Here is a 6,468-nt window from a genome sequence, read left to right as displayed (position 1 = left end):
AAAAACACATTTATTCCCACTAAACTTCAAATATATACATTGATCAATAACATTTTCTTTAAAACCAAAAGAGGTGACAATCTCATCAAACTTCAAGTATCACTATCTTGATGCTTGTTTAAGCCTATAAAGGGACTCATTAAGTTTACACACCATGTGCTCTTTTCCCTTCACTTAAAAACTATTTGGTTATTTTGTGTATACATTTTCGAATATATGTCCATTAAGGAAAGATGTCTTAACATCCATCTAATGTAACTCTAAGTCATAATGAGTTACCAACGCCATGATGACACGAAACGACTCCTTGGTAGAAACAGGTGAGAATGTGTCTTTATAACCAATACCTTCTCTTTGGATGAATCCCTTTGCCACAAGTTTTGCCTTATACCTCTCCACTTGACCTTTGAAATCATGCTTGGTTTTAAAAACCCATTTGCAACCTATTGCCTTGCAACCATTTGGTAATTCAACCAAATCCCACACATTATTCTAACACATAGGCTCCATCTCATCATTCATGGCATCCAACTCATATAAATATTGGAAACTACTGATAGCCCCCTAAAAAAATGTTGGATAAAGAGATACTCTGACACTGAACTCATGTTCTTGCAAGTAGACAATATAGTCATATGAAATTGTCAGTCTACAAGTTCTTTGTGATCTCTTTAAATGAGTACTATCAATTGCTTCCTCACTAATGCCAAGCCTAATCTCAATGTGTTCTTGATTAGTGAGGATATAATGCTCCACCAAAGGCAGTAAAATAAATTATGGTGAAACAACCGAAACCGACACTAATATGACAACATGTTCTTCCCAGAATGTGATTTCTTGAGACATAGAACTCCCACTATTGATTTCATTCTAAAAAAATGGCATGATTAGAATCAATTATTCTAGTAGTATGAGAAGGAAAATAGAACCTTGAATCTCTTGAGCCAATACAATAGCGAACAAACTATCCAGTAATGGAGTTAGCATCAAGCTTCTTCAATTGAAGATTATAAGGCCTTACTTTTGCTCTACAACCCAAGACACAAAAATGGTGCAAACTAGGCCTCTTTCTTGACCGTAGCTCTTAGGGAGTTTTAGGGACTGATTTACTTGGTACCTAATTCAAAATGTATGTTGGAGTCTTCTGGACTTCTCCCCATAGAAATTCAAGTAGAGATGAGTGACTGAGTATACATCAAACAATGTCCATAATAGTGCGGTTTCGTCTTTCTACAACACCATTTTGTTCAGGGGTTCTTGGCATTATATATTGAGTTTCAATGCCAAATGCTTGGAGGTATCTTGAGAATGGTCATGGATTCCACCCAGTCTCGTCATATCTTCCAAAATAGTCATTGCCCCTATCTGATCTCATTACTTTGATTTTTTCAATTTCTTTTTTAAGTTCCATAGCTACTTTAAAAACCTTGAAGGCTTATAATGAATATGATTTTTCATGAATGAGTTCAATAAATCCATAATGAGAATAATCATCAATGAAGGTAATATAATATTTGTAGTTTCCCAAAGTAGCAGGTGTAATAGGACCACATATGTTAGTATGTAACACCTAGGCCTAACACCTAAGCCTAGCACCTAGCCCAAGCCAAGTCTGCATTCTATAAAATTTTTTAGAGTTAATAATGTGTGGCTAGGATGCTTTAAAAAACTTGTTCCTAAAGCAGCAGGTGTAACAGGACCCCATATATCAGTATGTAACACCCAGGCCTAGCACCAAGCCCAAGCCAAGTCCACATTCTATAAAATATTTTAGAGTTAATAATGTGTGGAAAGCTCACTTGAGTTTTAACGAAAAATGTATTTTTTAAAATAGGCTACGAGCCTAAAATTTCTTTTGATGGAATATGGGTTTTTGCTGGGTTTGATAATTAGATTAAAATCATGCAATATTTTAGGAACCAAGTGGAATCTTACTATTTGGTAATTGGCCCTAAAACTTTATGGGACGAGTTAGATTAGTTTAGAATTTGAGTCAAAACCCATTAGTATTTATTAAATACTCAGACCCATGGAAGTATGGACAACCCAAAGAGATTTTCAAACTGTTCTAACCTGCCCAACCCATTTGTTAAGTTCATTTACTACCCAAGACATGGGCCCAAATATTTTGAAATGGATCCAAAACACTAATATGTATCTATTAAGACCAATTCAGGCACATAACTCACAAAAAAAATCCCAAACTTTGTACGGCCAAATCCCAAGCCCAATAGTACCAAGGATCAGACTCCACACCATGCACATCTCCATCCCTTTGAAGTTCATTGCATCAGTGTGTATATAAATAACCACATAATCTGCATTCTCATTCAAACCTCAAATTTTTCTTTCCAAGCTAGGGTTGCCACACATAGGTTTGTAGCAACCAAACCGTAAGACACCACCACCATAACACCCCACTACTCAACCACTGTGAACCTTGACCACTACATTGACCAGCTAGAGACTCCACAGCGCTGCCCCTGCATGCACCAACAACCTTCCAATCCACACTCTACAGCTAGCAGGTCGCGGGAACAACCCTGATGTTGCACCACTGTGGGACAGCCCCACTGCCAAAGCTCCTCCACATGGCTGCCGCCCCTCGCCTCAGCCCCTATTGCACGAAACAACAACCTCCCAAGCAGGGCAAGCCACTACAATGCAAGACGACCCCTCCAAGCTGCAACTGTTGGAAACGATACAAACATTGCAAACCAATGCTAGTAGCCACTAAAAGCACCTCACACTAGCACCACTCTCGTTAGAATAGATCAACCATGAGCAAAAGCCCTATTGTACACGACTGCCATTACACCACCCTCTGTAAACCACCATAAAAGCCTCTATTTCACCACACCGAAATAGAGCAGCTCCATTCTTCTAGCTCTTGATACTGCTAGGTGCCACCAGCCACGACACAGTGAGGTCCAGCTTTGACGACTAGCCACCCTCTTGTCATCCTTGTGCCGCTTCAGTAAGCCCATGCCCAATCTTGTAATGACCCGCTTTTACGTGTATTTTTACTGAAGTGTTGTTTTTATTTTAATTAATATATTGGTTTATTTATTTTAAATTAATGTATTTTAATTGGTTTTTATTTATTTGATGCGGTGTTTATTTTAATTAGTCATTTTACAGTTTTTAATGTTGTTTTCGGCGGATCTGTTTTGGTTTTTTGGAGTGAGGACTGGACCTCATTTCTTCCCTCCATCTTTTCTTTTCCCTTTTTCCTTTTTCTCTTTTTCTCTTTTCTTTCTTTTTTCTTTTTTTTCTTTTTCTTTTTCTTCTTCCTTTTCCCTCCCCTTCCCGCGCGTAACCCCCCGTTCATCCGTCTCTCTCTCTCTTCTCCCTCACGGCCAGAAACTTCATCAGCCCAGACCCACCACCACCGGCCACCGTGCGGCACACCACCCCCACCAAAATCTTCCCCTCCCTCTGGTGAACCACCCCACCAATTTTCACCACCAACGGAGCCGCCGTTTGGCCGAAAAAAGCCTAGCAAGCCTCATGGATTTTGCTCCGATCTGAGGCCGTCGCTCCACCTCCAGCCACCACCTCTTCACCACTTCATCACCGACTCCTTTCCATCCTAACCCACCCATTTTCGGCCTCTAACAGCCACCGAAACAACTCCCACGAGCTAGTTTCCGTTTTGGACATTTCGGCCCTTCCTCCGCTGTTTCCGCCGCCATCTACGGCCAAACTCCACTTCCACTAGCTTCATAAATATCCTTAGACTCTTCCCTATCAATCCTGAGCCTTGGTTTGTCCCCATTCAAAAGTGGATATTTTACAACCCACGGCCACAGTGAAATTTCACTGTTACGTTGCTTTCCTTCCACCGTTTGTAACGCCGCGTGTTTTCTAAATATACCATATAGCGCTGTAAGTATTTTCCAAACCCTACTTTTAGATTTAAATATATTTTGCTCATTCAATAATTAATTGTTGTTGGTTGGCTGATTCCGGACTGAGTCCAAGGAGTTTGGGTGTCGGATGGATTGAGGACGGAGTGCTTGGTTTTACTTGTTTGTGATTGCTTGATTATTTGAGCCATGAGGTGTGAGTTGCATATTGTGTTTATGTGCATTTTGTTTTAATCGAGAAAATCCTGTTTTATTGGCGTAAGTGGATTTTCGGGTGCGTATGTGTCACTACCCCAAGCCGGGATGGGGTATTATCCCGGTGGAGCTCCTCTGGTCACTCGGGAGCGTAATAAACTGAGTGACGTCCCCTGAGTTGTCGCTGGATGATGACGGGAGCGGGGGCTAGAGGATGCTTGGCTACGAATGCGCCAGGCGCGGAATTAAGTATCGCTCTACACACCGACTCCGTGGCCCTTCGCTGGCAAGGGCTAGAGGATGCTTGGCTACGAACGCGCGGGGCGCGAAACTAGGCATCGCTCGTTTAGGTGTCACATGCGTGGTCGTTACCTGCGGTGTGGCACTGGAGCCAGGGTGTGCGGATGACCCCTAGGGGAGGTCATGGTGCATACGGTTTAATTGGTAAACGGTTTGAGTTTGATTTGGGCCAAATGTGACTTTTGGCGTGATATTTGGAAAGGATTTGTTTTTGGGCTAAATGAAATTTTTGGCGTGTGTGAAAAAATATGATTTTATGGATTTTGTGCAATGGCATCACTTCATGCATATTGTTTGAGTTGTATATATTTTTATCTGGTGGTATTTGGGTTTTACTTACCTGCAACACCATTTTTGGTATCGTAGATTTTGGTGCAGAGATCGAAGATGAGGAGGAGGAGGCTGAGCCCGAGGATGCAGCTCCGCTCGGGTGCTGAAGTTTATGCTTTGTATTTAGTTTAAAATTATGTTTGTGTCTTGTAATATTTATTTATGTATGTGTTGAACAGCTTTGTATTAAATAAGAAAAATTCTGGTACTTAGTTATTGACTTGCTTTTCGCTGTGTATTTCTCGTGTACATTCGTCGCTTATACACACACTTGGCACACGTCGATAGGGTGATGACCCGTGATGTCATCATCCGGACGTCTCGATTTTCCCGTGTCCGTGCATTGGGATTTGGGGGCGTCACAAATCTTCTCCCACTATGTCTTCTCTGTCTCTCTGTCTCTCTCTCACTCTCCACCTTTTTTTTCTCACACTTTCTATATCTTTCTCCACGTCACCCCTCCAAGAACTTCATCGTCACCCATAAGGAGTTTGAATTCAGTCCGACCACCAGTTCTATTATTGCACCAGCTCCGTTTCATGATTCCTTTTCAGACAGTGAGTTATCGCATTGTCTCTCTCACACAGTGTGTAGTTTATCTGGAACTTTTTCTAGCCGTTGACTTTTACCCACATATTATAGATTTCTGCAAGATTGTCTTTAAAACCTTTGTTGTGTAGTTATCTTGTAAAGGTTTTGAACCCTTTTAAGTATATTGAGAAGGATGACCATGATTGTTTTAGATGGGTTGAACTATCATGGACTTTTGTTGTAGTTGGGCTTATTCAAATTTCACCTTGAGTTTTAATGGAATTAAATTAATTATTTCAGAAACTATTTTTAAGTTGGATTTATTATACTTCATGTTAGTCCAGAAACTTTATTTTACATAAATAATTTAGAGTTTAATGTATTTGTCAGAGATATTAAGTGGATATTGATGAATTTGGGAAGTGGTGGTATTTTAGGGGTATGGAAATTTTAGAATTTTAGAAAAATAGGTTATTTTAGTATTTAAAGCTTAAATATCAAAATACGTGTTTAATTATAGATTTAAGTAAGTTAAGTGTTTATTTTATAGATGACGATTGATATTTGTTCGGCACAATTGTGAAAAAATTTAGAAAAGTTAAAAATTTCAAGTAAGAGGGATTCCTATACTAGACTTTATATAAAACTAATAGACTGAGGTTGATTTTATAAAATGTATGCATTTTTTATGGGGAAAAAAAAAGAAAAAACTTGAAAACAACCTCGATTATTTTATCTGCATTCTCATGAAATCCATTTAAGAAAAGAAAAAAAAATATTTTCTATCATGACTGGTGTAGACATGAGCAATTTTTGAGATTTTATTTCTGAACTGTACAGAAAGAGTGAATATGAAAATTTGTGCACAATTATATGACGATGATCTGAATATGTAATGCTCTGAATCTGTTCTGTACTTTGTTATGATATGATATGACTTCTAAAAACCTTTGGTATGATATTCTGTTTTTGTTTTACTTTGACCTTACTATGGGTGTAAAATTGTGGTCTTTGTTTGGGTTAATACTAACTTTTCTATTTCTGGTGCACCCACTTCGGAAACAAAGTGGTTTTCTACGTAGTCTTTTTTGTGTGTACACTCGAGGCTCCTAGAATAATAAGGGGAAGCTTTCAAATTCTATTTCTACTTGGTTGGCCTTTGGGGTTTGCACAACTTTACCATGAGAATTAAACATGAAATTTCCTTTCTGATATGATGTTTCAGTTATACTATGCCAATTGA

This window comes from Carya illinoinensis, chromosome 4 (genome assembly GCF_018687715.1).
Source record: "Carya illinoinensis cultivar Pawnee chromosome 4, C.illinoinensisPawnee_v1, whole genome shotgun sequence".
In the NCBI taxonomy this organism is placed as follows: Eukaryota; Viridiplantae; Streptophyta; class Magnoliopsida; order Fagales; family Juglandaceae; genus Carya; species Carya illinoinensis.
The sequence above is the reverse complement of the archived record's forward strand: the minus strand, read 5'-3'. Positions refer to the sequence as shown.